The sequence below is a fragment of the Camellia sinensis genome, unplaced genomic scaffold (assembly GCF_055761805.1).
Source record: "Camellia sinensis isolate YWXY unplaced genomic scaffold, ASM5576180v1 Unanchor1, whole genome shotgun sequence".
NCBI classification, from domain to species: Eukaryota; Viridiplantae; Streptophyta; class Magnoliopsida; order Ericales; family Theaceae; genus Camellia; species Camellia sinensis.
The window spans coordinates 8,966,589-8,990,873 of record NW_028128987.1 but is presented as its reverse complement, the minus strand read 5'-3'; the positions used below and the strand labels follow the sequence as shown (position 1 = coordinate 8,990,873).

The 24,285-nt window shown below is 35.9% G+C and overlaps 1 long non-coding RNA gene across 1 annotated transcript; it reads right to left on the bottom strand.

Moving 5' to 3' along the window:
• Positions 1 to 1,242: 1,242 nt before the first annotated feature.
• Positions 1,243 to 22,409, bottom strand: LOC145814365 (uncharacterized). The gene is made up of 4 exons (XR_014357664.1): positions 22,266 to 22,409; positions 14,657 to 14,740; positions 4,509 to 4,785; positions 1,243 to 2,969 (listed from the first exon to the last, which is right to left on the bottom strand). It is a non-coding gene; the product is annotated as an uncharacterized LOC145814365 (long non-coding RNA).
• Between the last annotated feature and the right edge of the window lie 1,876 nt (positions 22,410 to 24,285).

Here is a 24,285-nt window from a genome sequence, read left to right as displayed (position 1 = left end):
AAATACAGTCTTAATATGAAATTCTCTTAAGCTCAATTTGTTTAGAAAGAAATAAGTAGAAAGTGAAAAAAAAAAAAACTTTTATGAGTTTGTTTAGGTTGAAAGTGATAAAAAATATAAGAAAACTATTTTTCTTGCACAACCCATATTAACATTGCAATTAATTATTTATTTCTTGCAAAAAAAAAAAAATTGAATGTGTGAGTTGTCCATAACTAAACTCCTAAATTTTTCTATCTTTTTCTAATAAAATTTCATCTTAATTAAATACTTGCAAGAAAATATATTTCTTTTCTTTCACTTCATTTTCTTATATTTTTACTTTTTACCAATTTTTTTTTTTTAATCGAAGGGAAGCTTGTCATTTTGCTTTTCTTCCTAATCCGTTTACATGAACGACGTACCTTGGAACATTCACAAAATCTTTATACTATCATAATATTTCACTCAAAACTTCTCTTCATCGCCCATGTAATTTCTTATGCAGCATAGAAAGTCCTATATTATTTTTTTAATATAATGAACTTATTTAATACAACTTATTGTAAGTTAAAAGTTAAAAAAAAAAAAATTAAAATAAAAACATCCCTCCAGTTTTCAGAATGTAATTTCTTATGCCACAGGGAAAGTTGTATTATTTTTAAAGATAATGAACCAGTTTAGTACAACTTACTGTAAGTTAAAAACTAACAATCAAAAAATAAAAACCAAATGCACCCCTTCCTTAATTTTCAAAAAATTAACTATTTTATGATTTATTTAAACTATTTTTATCTTATAAACTATAAACAAAAATTATATCAAATAGTCTGACAAGACTCTCAAATTAAAGTAAGCCATAATCAAATCACATTTACTGACATAGATAACTTTTATTACATAAAAATACACAACGTTAAAAAAAATTTACTGACAAATAACATTTCTCTTCTTTTATTCCCACAATAAATGTACACGCATTGGCAAAGAGCACATAGAAATGAAAATGTTATTTTGCTGGCTCAAATCGCAATATTTTCAACATGAGAGAGAGAGAGAGAGAGAGAGAGAGAGAGAGAGAGAGAGAGAGAGAGAGAGAGAGAGAGCATAAAAATGAAAATGGAATGCTGCCTATAGTACAGGACCTTACCTGTATTAGGAAAAGCAAGGGACGTCCTGTATTAGTACACTACTATATGAAGATTAACCTACAAAACTACTTCCCCACACAAAATTAAATAAACATAGACTAATATGGATAAATTAAAAAAACCAAAAAAGGAAGAAAGATACAACTATTGGAAGTAGAAAAATATAAAATGGGACGGACAAAAAGGATTAGCCAAACTAAACCCTTTAAAATCGACTCGGCTATTCTGCAAATTCCTTGCTCCGAGTAATAATTAAACCAAAATCCTTACAGCTGATGCAATGGCAAACAACTCTTCCTCCTCAACATTCTTCCAAACCCCACCAATCGTCAGCCGGCCCTTGACACCTTCTGACAATGTATCATCCTTACCATCCGATTCACACACACCTTCACTGCCCCTCATCTTCTTAACAAGCAAGTTATTGAAAAGCTCAACATCACAATCGAGTCCTCGCTTGAGCATTCCCTCGTTCAATGCCCTCTGTTCCTTGCTTTCTAATGGCTTTAGATCTTCCTTATCATCATCATCACAGTCGAGAACAGGAAGCCGACCAGAAGAACCAACATCACAGGGCAACATACCAATCGGACACGAGTTCCATGATTTTGTTATAACCCATCGGTTATTATTTCCCACATCACCATCCGTTGTCTTCAACACTGAAAGATTGTTAAAGAGAGAGAGAGAGAAAAGAGAGAGACTGGAAAGACAGATTTGTATAATCACTATCTGTTATTATGTTTGTGTGTAAATACAAGAGAATGAGCCCTCTCTCTTTATAGAGAGGAGAGGGAGACAATTGGAATACTGAAGCACCGAAAGCATACAAATATACATTAAAATAATATAAAGGCGTCTGTCAAAGCTGAAGGTGGTAGTGGGTGAGCTCTTTACAGCTTACAAATGCCAGCCTACAAATGCACTATAGTGTATAGTATATTATATTGTTAACAGCCCCCCGCAAACTCAAGGAGGGTAGGAACTAACCAACTTGAGTTTGGAGAGAGTAACAAAACAGGAAAGTAAACTGATAAATAAAATAAAATAGGATAGGAGACACTGTATGGTCATGTCGAACCGTTGGTGAAGACACTGTATGGTCGTGTCAAATCGTTGTAGCAGCTAACCGGAATCAATGTCGGGACAGTTTACGGGGTCATGCCGGACCGATGTAGAAAATCGTTGTAGCAGCTAACCGGAATCAATGTCGGGACAGTTTACGGGGTCATGCCGGACCGATGTAGAAGCTGACCGGAATCAATGTCGGGACAGTTTACGGGGTCATGCCGGACCGTTGTAGAAGCTGACCGGAATCAATGTCGGGACAGTTTACGGGGTCATGTCGGACCGTTGTAGAAGCTGACCGGAATCAATGTCGGGACAGTTTATGGGGTCATGCTGGACCGTTGGTGAAGTTTAACAAACTCAAGCTTCTTGGCTGCTTGGTGAATAGAATCCTCTAGCCGAGCAAGGTTGCTTTCAGAACTCGTGGCGGGAGAGTTTTCTTCATCAAACGTAGGATTTGATGCCCCTAGAAAACGTAGTTTGTTCAGTTTCTGAACCAAAGAGCAATTTCCAATCATATGAGCGAGAACTAAGGCCGCATCCCTGAGCTGGTTGTTGCTAGGACTTGAAACCAGAAGAGATTTTCGTAGGAGTTTCACCAGAGTTGCTTTGGCAAACTTGTATCTATTGAAGAACCTTCAGTTACAGTAGCAGAATGTCCCCGCCCTATAGGCTTTAGTCCCTTCAGATTTCTAACTAGCCACTCAAACAGATCCGAAAGTCTTTCAATGTGGTGTACCCCAGTTGTATTCTCTGATATGGCATGTTCTCCTAATAAAGTTTGACCCAATTTTTTTTTTTTTTATCAAAGACGAAAGAAACAACTTTGTAAGATCATTTAATCATCGCATACACAAAGACGCAACAAGCTACAAGACATGCTAAAATTCATCTCTCCACTATTACAGACTATGGTGTCAAGGGAAAAACCTAGAGGACATACTACCCAGACATATACAGACAATGTTGATTTTCGTATTTAGTTCCCTCCATTGAGCAAAAAAAATAGGAATGACATTATAAATGACAACTAGAGATAAACCAATAGTTAGGCCTCGTTTGGGAACAGGCTAATTTAGTAACTTTTTGGCTATTTGGCTAAAAAGATAGGTAAAAAAAATTTGTATGTTTGGGATGACTTTTTGGCTAATTACGAAAAGATGTGCAAAAAGTAGAGAGAAAAGAGAATCTTTGACTTTTTGGTATGAGTTGTTGGCTTTTTGACTAATTTAGTAATTTTTTAACTAATTAACTAAAAAAGTAAATCCCCAAACGGGGCCTTAGTGATCAAATCTAAAAATAAACTCGATGGCAAATTTCAAGCTCTCTCCATATAGGGACTTAAAAATGGGACACATGACAGATAATAAAGGCATGTCAACTAGTTAAACTGTTAAAAAGTAGGATGCGAACATATCAACAAGTCAAAATCTTAAAAGCAAGATATTGGCATAACCACTCCTAATCCTCATGTTTCATCTTTGCTGTAAAATATTTGATATATGTGTACACTTTTCTAAATACATATTAATTGTTGAAATATTTGATCACTTTTTATTTTTAAACTTTCATTGGACTCTATTATTTTTTAAACTTTAACTTATTTTCCTTTATAAAATCTTATAATGGACTAAACACTAATTCTCCCAGTATGTACTAGAAGAGGCCCATACTACCCCAATTGGTGAAATAGCCCAGTGCAATCTAAAATAATCAGGCACTACCCTAAAAATTACCCGAAGAGAATTCAACTCACTTCGTATCATTTTGTTGCCAGTACAATAAAGTACTGGACCATACCAATAGGTATAGAATGGGATTGACAACTATAATATCTACAGATACAAAAAATTAAAAATAAATACTAAGTGAGGAGTATCTCTGTGATTTGTAAATCCCAGGCATTATTAAGATTTCAAACATCAAAACCAACTTGCATATTATGGACGAAGGTTTCCATCACCTAAAGACAGCTCAAAATAACTTTTCCAAGCCAAAAGTAGTGCAGCAACCAAACCCAACAAAGAAAATCCAGTGTTCGCCAAGATGATGGTAAAATTTTTCATAAAAACTCAGCAAAAATTATGCCACCATTGACAATATTCGAAAATACTAGTCATATGTTAATTTAATTGTTATTGGGGCTGTCCCTCTGTATTTCAACCAAAAAAATGTGAAGTCAATATTCTCATTTTAAAACTTAAATGTAATGCAATATTTAGAAGTCTAATGAAAGAACCAGAAATATTAATTGAACAAACAAAAAACAAAAATGTAGCTAACATGTTAGAAACAAGATGTAGCAGTTACCACTTTCATATTCCATGGCCTCTTGAGTCTCAATCTTTTCAAGGACTGCCTCAAAGGTTCAGAAGCAACTCTGGTTCTTTATTTGACAATTTCTTAACGACAGGCTTCCAATCATCAAATAGACTCTGCACATGAGTTGAACTATGACTGACTTGATAACTTTTTGAATCTGATCCGCTCAACAAAAGCTGTACTAAAACAGACACTACTTCTAAGGAGCAGGAAGAATATAATCGAATAAGATGTTTGAATGCCTTGGGGATCTGTTTCTTAGAACCTGAAACAGACAACAGATCAATGGATAAGACAAAAAACAAAAAATAAAACAATATACCAATATATTAGTTTTCTCAAAATTCCTTGACACATAGCAAGTCCAAAATGGGAAGGTAACAAATACTTATTTTCTCCTATCTATTTTTCTTTCTCCTCAATATACGAAAGCAACAAAAATTTAATATACCAAAGTTCTATAGAATCAATCTGCCCAAACACACAAACAAAACACTATTCCGAAATACTCCAGCTGCATCCCAAATGACATATTCCCTTAACTAACATTCTGAAAAACAAAAATCAAAATGGAGGAAAAACTAAACTTGATGTATGAACCAGAAGCCTTAATTAAGACAATTATCTTTGCTTTAAAAAAATAAAAAAATAAAAAAAGAGATTAATATAATTTAAGCTTGTATTATTCTAACAGTTATATAATATTGGATCACTAACATTTGTACACTTGCATAAGTTGTGATTCAATCATGCAGTTTAAAACTGAAAGTAATAATATAAATCATGTTTTATATACTCTGATACAATTTATCATTATTATTCTTTGCAGTAGTGTAAAGAGCGTTCTTATTAACATTTTGTAATTCCAATTACCATAGTTGCAACTAGTTTACACTAAAAAGCAGGTTGGATCTTTCTAAATTACATTCATTCCAGCAATTTTGTATTCTTATATGGTTGGTATCAGTGTGAAGTACAATTTAGCCATTGTCACTCCTCACCGTTATGTTCATATATCCAGATAGATAGTGTTTTGGCTCCTTGCTCCCCAGGTGTAAAGGAAGATTTGGTCAAAACTCCCTCATAAAAAAAACTTTAATGTATTAAGAACAAGCACAAAAAGTTTTCCTTAAAAAGTCCAATATATATTACTATTACCAATATATTAAATTTTAAAATAATACAACTTTTGATCTAGATATCGGTTTTTAATAAAATTAGTATTTTTAAAATCCTCTCATCAAGATATATCAAATAAAATCCATGTTGTGATGTAGGACGAATAAGGATTACTTTCTTACAAGTAGTGAGTCCGGTTTAAGTATACTAACAGTGGCAATAGTAGACTTGTAGGGCTGAATTTGGTAGGATTTTGTGACTACATAAGTATTTAAAAAAATAGGAGTTTAAGGGTTTGTAAAAAGGTAGGGTTTTGGGAATGAAAACACAAGTGTTTAGGGACAGTTGGGTGGTTGATCTAAGCACAGTGAACAGTAACGTGAATAGTAACCTCATTGGATAGAAGAAGTGAACAAGAACAAGAGAGAGAGAAATGCTTCACCCTCGTAAGGGATAGGCCAATCACACAAACTTGTTAAGATACGAGAGAGGAAAATAAGAGATTTTAATCAAATTAAGTGCATCAAGAGTGAGGGTTCTAAGGTATTGATGAAGGATAAAGAGATTAGAAGAGATGAAAGAAGTATTCTGAGAAGCTATTAAATGAGGAACATGGAGGTACATCAATAGGGGAAGAAATAACCAGTAATACGATAAACCAAGACTATAGGTTCTATTACATGATTATGAACTTTGAAGTGGAGATTGCACTAAAGAAGATGAAATCAAATAAGATTTTAGGATCCGATGATATCCTTATTGAAGCTTGGAAGTGTTTGGGTAAAAAGGAGGTTGCTTGGTTGACTAGGTTGTTTAGCAAAATTTTGTTGACTAGGAACATGCTAGATGAGTGGAGGAAGAGTATTCTAGTGCCAATCTATAAGAATAAAGGAGATGTCCAGAATTGCAACAACTATAGAGGAATCAAGCTAATGTGTCATATAGTGAAAGTGTGGGAGAGAGTAATGGAACGCCGATTGCGAGATATAACAAAGGTGCCAGAGAATCAATTTAAGTTTATGCCTGGCAGGTCAACAATGGAAGCGATCTATCTTTTGAGGAGAGTAATAGAAAAGTATAGAGAAAATAAAAGAGACATTCATATGGTGTTTATCGACCTTGAGAAAGTATATGATAGAGTGTCTCGGGATATAATATGGTAGGTGTTAGAGAAGAAAATGGTGACAAAAGGTTACATTGATGTGATTAAGGACATGTATGAAGGGGTGGTGACCACTATTAGATCGTTTGTTGGAGAGACAAATGAATTTCCTATCACTGTAGGGTTACACCAAGGATCTACCTTAAGTCCTTATCTTTTTGCTTTAGTTATGGATGAGTTGACAAGAAATATTCAGGATGACGTGCCATGGTGTATGCTTTTTGCAGGCGATATCGTGCTAGTGGATGAGACTAGAGAAGGAGTTAACACAAAGTTAGAGATTTGAAGAAAAACACTTGAATCTAAAGGATTTCGGATAAGCAGAACTAAGACAGAATACATGAAGTGTAAATTTAGTAACAGTAACAATGAAAGCAGAGGAGAAATGAAGATTGAGAACCAAGAACTGCCTAAGAGTGAACATTTTCGTTATTTAGGATCAATTATCACAACGGCAAGGGAGATTCATAGGATTAAGGCGGGATGGTGTAAATGGAGAAATGCGTCTGGGGTACTGTTCAATAAACGAATATCCACTAGACTAAAAGTTAAGTTCTATAGAACGACTGTTAGACCAACGATATTGTATGGGATGGAGTGTTGGGCAACTAAGAAATATCATGTAGATAAGATGAGTGTGGCTGAGATGAGAATGCTAACGTGGATGTGTGGCAAGATTAGATAAGACAGAATTAGGAATGAGTATATTCGAGAATGGGTAGGAGTAGCACCGATAGAAGATAAGTTGAGAGAGAATCGATTGAGATGGTTTGGTCATGTTCAATAGAGACCAACAGAGGCAGTAGTGAAGAGAGGTGATACAGTGATGGTATATGGAAGTGTTAGGGGACCGGAAAAACCTAGATTAACGTTAACTAGTATTATAAATAGAGATATGGATCAACTTAATTTGACTAATGAAATAGCCTTTGATAGAGCCGCGTGGAGAAGAAGGATTCATGTAGCCGACTCCATTTGATGGGACTTAAGGCTTGGCTTGATTTGATTTAGTTTACTAATATTCTAAACTGACTATGACTTCCAATTCTACTTCAATTATAATAGGAAACTTTAATGACTTCTAAATTCTACTTCAGTATCAAAATAAGAAACTTGAACTTTTGACCACTAAGATTATTTTAGACATAATAAACCCATATATAATAACACATTTAATAACTTGACCCAAAATAAAACCCATGGGTGATCCATACAACCCGTTTCCAACAATTATTGGAATTACTATTATACCCTTAATTCCTAAAACCTACTACAATGACATGAAGGCCTAAAATTATTCCAAATCTTTAATTCTTGATGCCCAAAATGTGCTTCATGCGAAATTCTAGATTTACTCTATTTCTTCTTTCCATGATCTTCATCATGTTGACTATGAAATTCTTTAAAATAAATATATATATATATATATATATATTATTATCGTCGAAATTGATGTAAACAGTAACATGTTACTCTAGTTCTCTGTTATTAGAATCGTACGATTTGCGATTCGAATCGTACGATTCGATTCGATTCAGTAGGTAATCGATTCGAATAGGTTGTGTGAATCGCAAATAGCTATGAATCGTAGGTGAATCGGTGAATCAAATCGGTGAATCAATTCAATTCGCTAAAATCGATATTTGGCTTTCTTTTTTGAGTTTTTATTGTTGGAAAAGGGTTCATACAACCTTTTTAAGGTCTCTATGATTATTATATGTCATCTTTTGACTTTCTCTTCCTCCCTATTTACTCTCAAATACACAAACTTTAGCGGGGGGAAAAAAAAAAGAACTCTCTCTCTATAATATTCTAGGCTTACATATTCAATTTTATCTAAATACTTGCATTTACAAAATGAATTTTTTGAAGGCATCAAGTGAGATTTTTGAAAAAGTATGAAGATTTTGGTTTTTTAACCTTGTAAAAAGTTAAAAACATTGTTTTTGAGTTATTGTTACTTGGAAATTGAAAGTTTGTCTTCGTTCGCTTTCTTCATTAAGAACAGTTGATAATAAATAGTATCTAAAAGGGAAAAAGGTGAAGTGGTAAACATTGGAATCAATGTTAACTTCTTACTTAGACCACATGGTCATCATTTAAAACAATATTTTTAGTGATTTGTGTCTAAATATTTCATATTTATTAGATATATTTAATATCTAAGTGTGTAGATAGATTTTCTATATAATTAAAAAAAGGTGACTGAATCTTTCCGATTCACGATTCGATTTGATTCGCGATTCGGTACAATACCATTTCGATTCACGATTCGAATCTCGATTTGACAACTATGCTCTAGTTCAAAGTAACATGTTACTCTAGCAATATTGTCCAAGAAAAAAAAATGATATTTTATTTTGTCTTTACTCAATTATGCGTCTCCTCCTTAGGAGGTTTATGAAGCAAAATAAATTGGGCTGTCTTTTTCACCAAATACGGGATCCAATAAAATGATTTTGGCTAAATTTCCCAAGTGTAAACCACCACCCCCAACCCCCAACCCCCAAAAGAACTAACAAAGTGATGTTAATGTTAGTACTAGCATTAGGTTAGGAATTTCATTACTGTGTAATGTGCTTTTAGATAGAAACCAAGCCACACCCCGAAGAAACACATAATTGTATTTTAAAATATTTTGTTAATGTGGTCGTGTCGTATTTGTGTTGTATATGATGCCTGTGCTTCTTAGGCCACTTTCATAAAGAGAGTACATTGGACAAGCCTTAGAGCCTTGGAAGCTTGAAGAATAATGGACAAGCTTCATTGGCATGCAAGATGGTACGGGAAAGCTTCATCGGCAAATAAAAAGCTTTAGACAAGGACGGGATCAAGAAGACCATAAAGAATGGGCTCTATAATTCATTTAGTCAGTTCAGGCGACTAACATTGAAGGTTGGTCAACTAGGGTTGTGTCTAATCAACAGGAGATCAACCATATAGGTTGGTCGACCATGTAGGCCATTTAGGTTGTCTCCCATACATGCATACCCACATGTGGACTAACAGAAGCAAACAAGTAAGTCAATACAAAGTGGAATCCCAAGAGTGCATTCCAGAAGACTAAGATTGGGCTGACCAAAATTGTGGTTTGGGCAAGCCTATAGACTTGGAAATTTTGAAAAACTAAATATTAATTGCTAGGGACTGTCTCCTATAAATACACCCAAGCCCCATTAGGATTCTTTGATGAGAGAAGACACCTAGAGAGTTTATACACCTCTTATACACACACATTTTATCCAACCCTGGAGAGAGAGAGCAACCTTCAACACAAGTCTTTCAAGACATTGCTCCTTAAAGTCTTTGATCTCTTCGCTAGTGGAAGGCATTGTTCTCAACCTTCTTGTGTAGTTAATACATTATTGTCATCACATCCACCTATGGCTGGTCGCGGGCCGGTTTTGGCTGGATTGGGTCGCAGGTCTGACCTGACCCGCACTGCTGCGGGTTAACAAAATTGGACCTACAGCCGCCTGAAATGTGATTTGCGGTTTGTGTAAGTGGGTCAATCGGTTCCACGGGTGAGTGCAAATCGGATGTGCGGGTTGAAGCTTCTGCTTTTCTTAAAATTTTTTTGTTGGCCTTTTGTTTTTTGGCCACTTTCTTTGGGACTATTTTCATGTAAAACTAATAGCCATGAGATTTAAAAATCTTATACATGTAAAATTAATATCTCAAATCACGCCCATTCACCCCACTGATGCCACACACCAAAAAAAAAAACCCATTAGGACACAGGTAGCTTCAGAAAAAAATACAAACAAAGCCTAGCACCAGCACCCCACAACATCTATAACCAATTCATCGAGCTTAACCAATGTCCACCTCACTATATTGGAGCATATCAGAAAGTATTGCATCTTATTGGAGCATTCTTTAGTTTTATTATCAAATCTTACAAGAAAAACAACATGAATATATATATATATATATGATGATTGATATATTCGTATATACATATATATTACCTGATGCATTCCTTAGTTTTATTGTCAAATCTTTAGGGACAACATGAATATATATATGATATTGATATATGTATATATATCTGTATGTCAAAATTCGCCGTCTATCTTCCGATCATCATCAAAGAAGGCTTTCACTTTCTTTCAATAGTTGGCGAGAGAGAGAGAGAGAGAGAGAGAGAGAGATAAGAGATGATAAAAGAGTAAGCAGCTGCTGGGCTGCTGCTTGCTGCTAGGGTTCAAACTAATAAAACAAAACAATTTTTTTTTTTTTTTTTTTTTTTTTCAATTGATCTAAGGGTGGAACTCTGCCGGGGTTGTTAACAACTCTGCCCGTCCCAAGCCCGGGTTAAGGAGGAGGGTTGTGTGTTAGGTAGCCGACAACCAACACGTAAAAAAAGCTGCTCGGATCCCTTATGACAATGAATCCTACTTTGAATCGTTTAAATGCTAGGTCATTCCCCTCAAGTGACGCGTTGTGCCTGCCTCCGGGTGTTTCGAAAAGTGAGTAAGGAGCGCCGCATCGACGCCTGGATGCGATGAAAAATGGGCAAAGGTTCCCGCGTTTTTCTGGACGAGCGCGGGTAAAGAAGCTAGTCCAAGACTATAGGTTTATAGTAGCCACTTGGAATATAGGAACCTTAACTGGTAAGACGATGGAATTGGTAGATGTTATGATTAGGAGGAGAGTTAGTATAGCTTGCATACAAGAAACTAAGTGGACGGGTGAGAAAGCTAGGGAAATTGATGATACCGGTTTTAAACTGTATTATAGTGGTAAGGATAGACGCAGGAATGTGGTAAGAATCTTAATTGCCAAGGGTCATGTGGAGAATGTAGTGGCGGTCATTACGAAAGGGAATAGAATTATATTAGTTAAACTAGTTATTGGAGGGAATATAGTGAACGTTATTAGTACATACGCCCCTCAAGTAGGATTAGATGATCAGACTAAGAGGCATTTTTGGGAGCAAATGGATGAGATCTTATAAGAGATACCCGTGGGACAGAACCTGATTATAGGTGGAGATTTTAATGGCCCTGTAGGCATAGATAAACTAGGCTATGAAAGGATGTATGGTGGATACAATTTTGGTGACAGAAATGAGGCTGGAGAGAGTATCTTAGATTGTATGTTGGCTTCTAACTTGGTGGTGGCCAATACTACATAAAAGAAGAGGGAGGAGCATTTGATAACCTTTAGGAGTGGGTCGGTTAAGAGCCAAATAGATTACTTCTTAGTGAAAAAAGTGGATTGCCTAAAATGCAATAATTGTAAGGTGATTCCTGGAGAGAGTCTAACCTCTCAGCATAGGATTTTAGTATTAGATTTATGTTTTAGAGGGCAATACCAAGCTAGGAAGGATGGTGGACATCGTAGGACGAGATGGTAGGACCTAAAAGGAGGTTCAAGCAGTAGTTAAGGCAAAAAAAGAGTGCTTTAAAAAGTGACAGAATGATAGAACTGAGGAACACCTTAAGAGCTATAGATTGGCTAATAAGGAGGTCAAGAAAGTAGTGAGAGAGGCTAAGTTGAAAGTTTATAATGACCTATACACTAGACCAGATAGTAAGGAGGGAGATAAGAGGGTATACAAACTTGCTAAGATACGGGAGAGGAAAATAAGAGATTTTAATCAAGTTAAGTGCATTAAGAGTGAGGATTCTAAGGGTATTGGTGAGGGATGAAGAGATTAAGGAAAGATGAAAGAACTATTTTGAGAAACTATTAAATGAGGAACATGGAGGTACGACAATAGGGGAAGAAATAGCCAGTAATATGATAAACCAAGACTATATGTTCTATTATAGGATTAAGAACTTTGAAGTGGAGATTGCACTTAAGAAGATGAAATCAAATAAGGCTTTAGGACCATATGATATCCTTATTGAAGCTTAGAAGTGTTTGGGTAAAAGGGGAGTTGCTTGATTGACTAGGTTGTTTAGCAAAATTTTGTTGCCACATGAGTGGAGAAAGAGTATTTTAGTGCCAATCTATAAGAATAAAAGAGATGTCCAGAATTGTAACAATTATAGAGAAATCAAGCTAATGCGTCATATAATGAAAGTGTGGGAGAGGGTGATAGAACGCCGATTGCGAGATATAACAGAGGTGTCAGAGAATCAATTTGGGTTTATGCTTGACAGGTAAAAAATGGAAGCGATCTATCTTTTGAGGAGAGTAATACAAAAGTATAGAGAAAAGAAAAGAGACATTCATATGGTGTTTATCCTTGAGAAAGCATGTGATAGAGGGTCCCGGGATATAATATAGTGGGTGTTAGCGAAGAAAGGGGTGACAAAAGGTTACATTGATGTGATTAGAGACATGTATGAAGGAGTGGTGACCACTATTAGATCGCCTGCTGGAGAGACAAATGAATTTCCTATCACTGTAGGGTTACACCAAGAATCTACCTTAAGTCCTTATCTTTTTGCTTTAGTTATGGATGAGTTAACGAGAAATATCCAAGATGATGTGCCATAGTGTATACTTTCTGCAGACGATATAGTGCTAGTGGATGAGACTAGAGAAGGAGTTAATACAAAGGATTCCAGATAAGCAGAACTAAGACAGAGTACATGGAGTGTAAATTTAGTAACAGTAACAATGAAAGCAGAGGAAAAGTGAAGATTGAGAACCAAGAACTGCCTAAGAGTGAACATTTTTGTTATTTAGGATCGATTATCACAACAATGGGGGAGATTGATGTAGATGTGCCCCATAGGATTAATGCGGGATGATGTAAGTGGAGAAGTGCGTCTGGGGTACTGTGCGATAAACGAATACCTACTAGACTTAAAGGTTAGTTTTATACAACGACTATTAGACCAACGATGTTGTATGGGATGGAGTGTTGGGCAACCAAAAGACAACATGTAGATAAGATGAGTGTGGCTGAGATGAGAATGCTAAGATGGAGGCGTGGCAAGACTAGGCAAGACAGAATTAAGAATAAGGGTATTCAGGAATGGGTAGGAGTAGCACTGATAGAAGAGAAGTTGAGAGAGAATCAATTGAGATCGTTTGGTCATATTCAACGGAGACCAACGGAGACAAATAGAGGCAGTAGTGAAGAAATGCGATACTGTAACGGTAGATGGTAGTGTTAGGGGACAGGGTAGACCTAGATTAATGTTGGTTAGCATTGTAAATAGAGATATGGATCAACTTAATTTGACTAACGAAATAGCCTTTGATAGGGCCGCATGGAGAAGAAGGATTCATGTAGGCGACCCCATTTGATGGGACTTAAGGCTTGGTTTGGTTTGGTTTTTGATCTACGGGTGGGTCGGATTAGTGCAGGTCCAACCAAGACCCAATCCAAACCAGAACTTTTTCTTAAAACTAGACCCGCATCAGTCCTAAACTTATGCCGAAACTACCCAATTCACTACGGGTAGGATCGGATAGGACGGATTTTGCAGGTCGGCTATTTTTATACCCAGCCCTGCATACACCTACACTTCAATCTCATTTAGAGACACCCTAGGAGCTCAAGGTGAACATAGTAGTTGAAGTGATAGGAATTGTGTATTGGTGGTGGTTGGTTTTGGATTGAACTAAGAAAATCCAGTTACTTGTTTTGTTTGAAGTTTGTTATAAGGATTGTAGGTGAGCCGAGAGAAAACCTGTTGGTGTTGTAAAGGTTTCAGGTGAACCAAGGGAAAACCAGTTTGGTTTAAAATTCAAGACAGACAGCCACTAAAATGGCACTTAGAGGAGAGAGAGAGGAGAGGAGAGGGGAAAAAAAATTACAAAAAATAAAAATCAAACAACCCAACTTTTGAATCACGTCTTAGCATAAGATTGGCTATAAAAAGTTGAAAAACACCACTGCCATGTATGTCTGGAAAATTTTAAAAATAACATTAAATGGATTCACCTGCAGACTTTGAAGATTGGGGTTTGCCGTCCATAAGAGAGAGAAACTTATTACACCCGCAAAGTTGTTCGCAAGGTTTAGTCCCTGCAAAAGAAGTGGATGTCAATAAAATCAAAGGTCATAGAGTAACAAATTTTGAATTCTCCTCCATTTTTATCAGCAACAAAGGAGATTTTATTAATAATATAAAAAAAAAGAGAAAGATACAAAACGAGCACAACACAAGTAATAGACAAAAAAAAAAGGAAAAGTAACCGCAAAGTTCCTTTATGCAAGAGATAAATCAAACTAACTCTTCTTCTCAACTCAACTGACCATTGTCCTAAATACTAGGATTAGCTAACATGACTACATGAGTTGTTTTAAAGGGACAACAAATACATACGGAAAAGAAAATCACATAAGGTTGAATATAAGGCATGTGCCTTCGGTGAGGTAGACCAATAACACAAAACAACATACAGAATGTAGCCAAATATGTTTCTTTTCTTTATGACATAACAAAGAATTTCTTTTTTTCATTCAGGCAGATATTATGAGTATAGATCTACACATAATATTATTTGCTCCACAAACGACATAGTTTTAGGCCTTTCACTGAATATTTCTTCCACTGTGATAGAAATATGATGTATTTGAATCGCAAGCAGCCTACAAAAAGCTTAGCTGTAAACATGTGGATTTTACTTCTTTCTTTTCTTTTTGCGTCAGACTTGGGGAAGTTATAGTATATAACCCATCACTAAGCTTTTTTTCAGTAGCTGAAATACAATGCCTCTACAAAGGTGGACTATGACTGATTTAGTACCAGTTTAGAAGTTGTTGGATTTTGCATCATAATACTGAAATTTTTCAAGTCCTTTTAATTAACCCCACAATAATAAAATATTACACCAACCCAAAATATACCACTTGAATATCCATGGTAATTTTTTTAAGTATAACTTCAAATGTAAAAAGAAAATAGGATGCTTTTTATTTCTAAACCTGCATTAAAGAAAAATTAAGACCCGCGTTAAAGAGAAAATGGGGTATCATTTTCATTTCTGAACCTGCATTAAAGAGAAGTGTTTCCAAATGTTTCATTTTATTTCTGAACAATAGATTATCCTATTTCTGAACCTACATAATCCTACATAATTAAACAATATGTATCATTTTTAAGACCGATTTTCAAATATGTATTTGAAAAGTGTACCCTTTTCAGATGTTCTTAAAGCAGAGCAGGGTCTTAATTTAAAAGTGCTTCCTAAAAGAGCCTTAATTTCAAATTAATACCCTGTTTGTATCATTTTCAAATTTTTTATACCACAAGTTAATTTGTTTATTTCCTTTTTCTATCACAAGTTAATAACAGCAAGTATTAGAACAGAGCAGGTTCTTTAGGATCTTAGAATAGAGTATTGAATTAAAGCATCTGCTCTGTTGTAATGCTTGTTGTTAACTTGTGACAGAAGAAAGAAATGAAAGAAATTACCATACATATTTAAGAGAAAGGAAAGTATGCTTAATTAAAAACCTGTTTTATGAAAATAGATCAAAGATTTTGTTAGGTTTTATTCTTGGCAATCCCGTTTGACAAAACTCCTTTGTGTTGTAATTTTATTCGCATTTTTATTTTAGTAAGGATATGAGTTGTTAGATGTGAATCCAACCCGAATTGAGCCTTGCAGAGAAGTTTGTGATGTTAATACTTTCAAGATTGCCATTTTGTTGATTATGATGGGGATTGAGCTACCCGGTTAGCTTGCGAGGGTCGAGGGGGCAGCGCCCTTGGCGGGTTCGGGGCAGCGCCACGGCAGGGTCGAGGGGCAGCGCCCCCGAAGCAAAATGCAAAAATGCATTCAAAGTTGCCTCCCCGCTCGAGCGTCCATCCCCCCGCTTGAGCGGAGAATGCTGAGTTCCAAAAGTTTAGTTCGCTTGCAAAAATACTGGATGTTGTTTTTTCCCACTCGAGCGGAACTTTCCGCACTCGAGCGTAGGTACGCTCGAGCGGCCAATCTGACGCTCGAGCGGAGATCGCGGGACAGATTTCTATAAATACGTGTTTCAGTCCAAATCTAGGTTAACTTCTCCAGATTTTCTTTTTGGATATTAAGATTTATCTCTAGAGATGTTTTGCTAGTTCTCTTTGATGTTTTGACTGAGTATTCAACTCATGATTTAAAGAGTATACATCAAAGGATTATTTGTTTGTTCTACACAAAAGAGAGAGTTGTTCTTTGGTGGATTCTGAAGAATTCAAACCTGAAGCGTTGGTGGATTCCGGAGTGGCTCATCGTCAAGACAATTTCGAGGTGAAGATGGGGTTGGAAGGGACACATAGAGGTTGGTTCAATTTGAGCGTGGATTCGCTAGGTAATTGAGAGTATACCTGTGTAATTCCTTTATATCTTCTTAGTGGATTGTTTTGTGGCTGTTGCCCGTGTTTTTTTTTTTTCACAATTGGAGGTGTCCAATTGTGATTTTTTTCACGTAAAATTGTTGTGTCAATTTCTCTTGATTGTTTGATTAGGATTGTTATATACTACTTAAAATTGATACATAATCACAAATCAACATCTAGGGGATTTCTAGATTTTTCAATTGGTATCAAAGCGGGTCGTTTTATTTTATTTTTTAAAAAAAATTCTTTTAGAACGAGATCTTGTTTGATTTGTGATAATGGATTCAATACGTGAGGGAAATTCTATGGTTCGACCACCCCTACTTGACGGATCCAATTATTCATTTTGGAAAGCTCGGATGAGATCGTTTTTAAAATCTATTGCTGAAAAAGTTTGGCAATCTGTCATGTATGGGTGGACTAAACCGACGATGACCGTTGATGGAATAACTTTCCCCAAACCAATTGATAAGTGGGACACAATTGATTACCAAAATAGTAGCTGGAATAGTAAAGCTATCAATTCTCTCTTTTGCGCTGTCACACCTGAAGAGTTTAGTCGTATTTGCAATTGTGAAGTCGCAAAAGAGGCTTGGGATATCTTACAAACTATTCATGAGGGCACTCCTTCTGTTAAACGCTCAAAACTTCAAAGGCTCACGTCTAGTTTCGAAAACCTTTCAATGAAATATAGTGAGACCTTTGATGAATTTTATGCGAAGTTGAGTGACATTGTAAATTCCAACTTCAATTTAGGTGAAAAAATACCAGAATCCAAAGTTGTGAGAAAAATTTTGAGATCCTTGCCCGATCGGTTCCAACCAAAAGTTACGGCTATTGAGGAGGCTCAAGATGTTGACAACCTCAAGCTGGATCACTTGGTTGGAAATCTCCAAACTTATGAAGCACATAGGAATTTCAAAAAGAAACAAAAAGATATTGCTTTTAGTAGTGCTCATAGAGTTGGAGAGGATTCTGATGAGGATTGTGAGATAGATTCCAAGATTACGGCTGCTTTTGTTAAACAATTTAAAAAATCTTTTTTGAAAAAGAATCCTAATCTTTTGGAATCTACTCATACCCGTAAATCTAAAGGCAAAGATAAACTCAAAATTAATTCTATAGCCAAGAAGGAGAAATGAAAGATACAAGGGAACTCTGAAAGAGTCCAATTCTATGAATGCCAAGGATTTGGCCACTTTGCTTCAGAATGCCCCACTCGTTTGAGGAAGAAGAAAGCCCTCGCTATCACATGGGATGATGAATCAGAATCTGATAAAGATGAAAGTGACAATGAAGATCAAGGTGAAGAGGGACATAAACAATTCCTTGCTTTCATGGCAGCTTCTCAAACTGAAGGACGAACAGAGTATCCGAAGAGGCTGGTTGAGAATGCCACTAATGATAAATCCTCGGGAAGTGATGATGAAGAGCTTGAGAAAGCTTATGAAAAGTTGTATAAGGAGTCTCTTAACTTATCCAAATTGAATGACAAACTCACTACGAAACTCAAAGCATGTGAAAGTGAGAATGTCAAATTGAAGAAATAGATTTTCGAGGCTAGGAATGATGCCCTTAAGATTTCTAATGATCGACAAGCTCTTTGTGCAAAAATCTTGACTTGTGAGACAGAGAGGAATGAGCTACAACAAATCTATGCAACATATGAAGAAAAAATTGAAACTCTCGAGATGTCTCAAGTTGCTTTGGAAGAACTAATGATTAAGAAAGAGGAAGAACTCAAGTGTGCTATGGCTACCATTGGTGTTTGGAACAGAGGATCAAAGACTTTGGACAATATCATTAGGTCTCAACAAATTTGTTCTGATAAGAGTGGCATTGGCTTTGGTGATAACAAAGAGCAAAAACAGAGTGCATCTACATCGCATGATACAAGAACTCAAGGAAAGGGAGAACAAAAAATTCAACATAAGAATGGACTTCTCAAACTTCCAAAAGTTGGCAAGGTAAAAGAAAAGAAGGTATACCTTGTTTTTATTTGTCATCATTGTGGTATGCATGGTCATATTCGCCCTTATTGTTATAAGTTGCATAGGAGAGTGTATTTGCCTAGACCTAAAAATAGGAAGTTGGAAACCAAGTCGAGACGGGTTCCCATTGCAAGCAAAGGGAACCACAACGTCAAGACACCACCCAAGAACCGCAATGCTCACAACTTTGTTTATACTAAAGCGGTTTGGGTGAGAAAACTTGACTTGTGTTAATTTGTTTATTTATTTTAGTTTTTAGGTTTCTGTGTGTTTTTTTTAATGAGAAAAAAATGTGTGCATGTTCGTTTTTCTGACTTGCTTTGTTTAAAAAAAAAAAAAAAACCAAAATTTTTTCTTAGTATGGTTTTGCAAACTTGAAATTTTTGTATAGTCCTTGGTGCATATTGGAATTGATAAGAATATCCATTACATGTTAATATGTGTGTGCTTTTTGTGGTCATTACTCATTTTGGAGTGTGTGTTTTGTGATTAGTATGTCTCATTCTGTACACACTTTTAGATTAGCAAATTTTGGAGTCTTCCACCTTAGTGATTAGTTTTCTCTATGGACTTCTGGCATGGTATCTTTTGTTTTTTTAGAGGAATTGACCGATACTAGCATATCTTGGGTGATGCTGAGTCTCTTAACCACCTTCCATCTTTTTGCATCTCCACGGCTTTCCCCTCTGTTCTTTGTAATCCAACCATGAGGAAAAGGCTACCTCAGAGTCACCAACTAGGCCATCCTTATTATATCCATGCTTCTTTGGTTCGGTTTCCATACTCTTGAGCATGTTAGCCGCCAATGAGTGTGCAAAAGAAAAGAAAAAAAAAACTGTGCACAAGACAGAAAAGAAAAAAAAAATGTGCAAAAGAAAGAAAAGAAAAAGTGTGTAAAAAAAGAAAAAGAAAAAGATTCATTGATTGAGGGGGAGCCTCCGCTTTTACTCACCAAATACCCCTTGATTTCTAGTGGTTTGACTTTCTTTTGTTGTGCTTAGATTCTCTTGTCGGAGGTCCAACTTTCAGATCACTACTAGGATTGAATCTAGTGTTTGTCGAACTCCAAGAGTCACACACACATTTTTTTCATGGGATCTATGCTTTTCACATAATGCATCACTTTCTTTCATGAGGAATCTTCTATAGACTGTGCACATTGTGTTTTCAAGTAATTGTGTTTCTTGGATAATCTTGTGTGTTCTAAGGTATAAACCTGAGATTTCATGCTTGCTCCACCATATTATTTTTGTCGGTTTCTTCTGGTTCATTATTTTCTATACAGTGTTTGTGGTTATTTTGAGTGAAAGGGAGATTGGCTTTAGTTGGTTGGCATGATGCTTTGCACTGCGTCTTTATTATTTCCTTCTTGCATGCCCCTGATATTTCCATAATCTTATCATTGCTTGTGTGGTTTCTGATCTTGCTTTAGTTGATTGAGCTTCATTTGTCAATTCGTTACAAAAAGAGGGAGAATATTGTTTTTCATGTGTCTTAGGATTTCATGTATTCATGTCATGAGTTGGGTGCATATGTCTTAGTTTTCATCTATCCATCTATCCATGCTACATGTTCTTAAAATCTCTAAGTCGCATCTATTCATGTTTTCCATCTCATGCTTCAAATGCTTCAAGATAATCTAGCCATATGTTTATTGCTTTTTCATATACTCTTGTGGGACTAATAGTTGTTTTGAAGATTGTGACACTAATAACTGTTTTGCAGATCATGACCTTGAGAAAGAAGTTTGTTTTTGTTGGCTGTAATGGGTTGGGGTGATTAGGATTTTATTTGTTAGATGTGTTTTGTCACGGCATTGCCAAAGGGGGAGATTGTTAGGTTTTATTCTTGACAATCCCGTTTGACAAAACTCCTTTGTATTGTAATTTTATTCGCATTTTTATTTCAGTGAGGATATGAGTTGTTAGATGGGAATCCAACCCGAATTGTGCCTTGAAGAGAAGTTTGTGATGTTAATATTTTCAAGATTGCCACTTTGCTGATTATGACGGGGATCGAGCTGCCTGGTCAGCTCGCGGGGGTCGAGGGGGCAGCACCCCTAAGCGGGTCCGGGGCAGCGTCACGGCGGGGTTGAGGGGCAGCGCCCCCGAAGCAAAATGCAAAAATGCATTCAAAGTTGCCTCCTCGCTCGAGCGTCCATTCCCCCGCTTGAGCGGAGAATGCTGAGTTCCAGAAGTTTAGTTCGCCTGCAAAAATACTGGATGTTGTTTTTTCCCGCTCGAGCAGAACTTTCCGTGCTCGAGCGTAGGTACGCTCGAGCGGCCAATCTGACGCTCGAGCGGAGATCGCGGGACAGATTTCTATAAATACGTGTTTCAGTCCAAATCTAGGTTAACTTCTCCAGATCTTCATTTTGGATATTAAGGTTTTTGCTAGTTTTCTTTGATGTTTTGATTGAGTATTCAACTCATGGTTTAAAGAGTATACATCAAAGGATTATTTGTTTATTCTACACAAAAGAGAGAGTTGTTCTTCGGTGGATTCTGAAGAATTCAAGCCTGAAGCTTTGGTGGATTCCGGAGTGGCTCATCGTCAAGACAATTCCGAGGTAAAGACGGGGTTGGAAGAGACACATAGAGGTTGGTTCAATTCGGGCGTGGATTCGCTAGGTAATTGAGAGTATACCTGTGTAATTCCTTTATATCTTCTTAGTGGATTGTTTTGTGGCTGTTGCCCGTGATTTTTTTTATCACAATTGGAGGTGTCCAATTGTGGTTTTTTCACGTAAAATCGTTGTGTCAATTTGTCTTGATTATTTGATTGGGATTGTTATATACTGCTTAAAATTGATACATAATCACAAATCAACATTTAGGGGATTTCTAGAATTTTCAGATTTTATAGTAGATAGCTCATTTTCCAATTTACTTTACAATTTAAGTTGGGCCAACCAGGACTTGATTAGCATTTAAAGAAAGAGACCTTATAGGAAATCTTCAAATAATATAACAGAAAAATGCTTATGAATACTATCAATTTATCACACACACATATAACAATCAAAGAATTATTGAACATATGGCAGAAGCATAATAATGTCTATTTAGTTTATAGCAAACACAAAATATTGAATGAATGCCACAAATTAAAAAGGATACAAAGGGGAAGAAAGACAAGGAATCCTTCAAGTCATGGAAAAAGAAAAACACTGATAAATAAAAAATGAAAAATCCATACGTACGTTTCCCCTTAGCTAATGAAGAACTTGAACCTTTAGTGTGCTTGATTTTCAACCAAAAAGCCAATTCACAGAGTCTATACTTGATTTCTTTTCGGAGGCTACCAATGCCATCACTTTGATATGGAATTGCCTTCTTTTGAGGCTCCCAATAATATGACTTCAACCAATCTAGCGCCTGAAATTGCCCACAGAATTATAATGCTTTGTGATTTAACTTTCAGACAACAACAACAGTAAAGAAATTCAGAATTTAATGATACCATTCGCAAGATATGTGAAAGGTACAAAGGTGTGTATTGTAGGTCATGTAATCTCAAATCAACATGAATATTACTAAACAATTCAGTTGGATTAATCAGTTCAAGTTGTATTGTCATGGAGCTCCATACAGAGTAATTTCCTAGAAGCACAGAAAAATATATAGTTACCTCAGTTTGGATTTGGTGCAAAACATAAAGATGGAGTGAAAAGTTCTGCTTCAAAATTTAAAGGGTAATTTATCCTAAAAGCATAGGAAAATATCACATCTCACAATCCATTAGAAAGATTCAAAGCTCTAAAATTCTCTAAAATATCAACTCCATTAAACTAGAAGCGTCACATGACTTTATATAGAATTTAGAGACTTTCTTTTCCAATTGGATTGGATTTACCAAAAAGCAAACTACTAAAAACTTACTTCTAAACTTTATCCAATACAAATAAAATCCAAAAAAAAAAAAAAAAAAAAAAAATTCAATTAAACAACTTAACCCATAAGACAACCCATGGCAACCCACAGAAATTCTACAAATTACCAAAATGCCTCAAACCTTAACAACTTGCAAAAATTAATTTTAAACTAACTAGTAGCATATTAAACCCAAAACAAACAAAAATAGGACTAATAAAAATAGTAGCTCACGCCCATTTCCAAATATTGCCACTTCTTTAGCTTTACTTTTTCTTGCACGTTTAGTGGATTGCATCACATGTAAAATGGAAGGGTTGATTTCTTAGTTTTTTTTTTTTGGTTCTGGATCATCTAATTTTCTATATCAATTCACTAGAATCTTTTGATTTAAAGATGTTTCAGTTGAAACACATCTGAAGTGCCAAAATTTCGAGATTGATCCTTGTCTGCTATATGTTTTATTCTTTTTGAAACTTTGTCATAATCATCTCTGAATATCAATAAAAAAAACTACATCCATCTATTCTTTTAAGACTCAAAACAATTTAGAAAGAAAAACGGTGCCTCTTACAGGCTAACCAAGTGGGTGAGCCTTTGACAAACTTAGCATGTGGATAATCTCCCACTTCACCCCAGTAACATTGTTATGTTGGACCGATATGGCATATCTTATAATTGTTTAAAGCCCAAGATTTTGGACAAGACCATTCCAATCGTCTTTTGGTACGAGAATACCAAAGGCAAGTGTTTGGAATCATTTCTAATATATCAGGCAACACAAACTACAGAGCTAACCACATGTGATTAGAGCAATTTTCAGCACAAGGCCTCAAACCACTTTGCATGCTCAAAAACCTAGTAACTTATCATGGCAAACAAGCCTCCCTGTAACGCCCTCAAAATAATAACATTAAACCCATCAATATAAACATGCATTTATATACAGAAGATCCACATTTCCTCAATTCATCAGATTACTTCATTACAAAAGTATCACACGTTAACAACAAAAGTAAATGCCCTACGGGCTTACAGCTTTCCAAGTTAACACTTGGTTACAAAAGAGAGTATCGACTCGGTTACACATTAAGCCCTTGGCTTGAATTTACATGTAATACATCAAAAGGAAAATAAGGCAACAAAAGTAAGTTTGCCCCTAGCCTCCCAAGCTATGTCCTCGGAAGTGGCATGCTACCTGTACCTGAAAATGATGTTCCCATATAGGGTGAGCCACAGCCCAGCGGAGATATACTAAACCAACTATGAACAATGATTAAAAGATTAGCAACTGATAGATGGTCGATACTTACACTTCCACTTATATCTTATTAAAATTCCATGACAGTCAAGTTTATATTACAATTCACTTTCCATTTC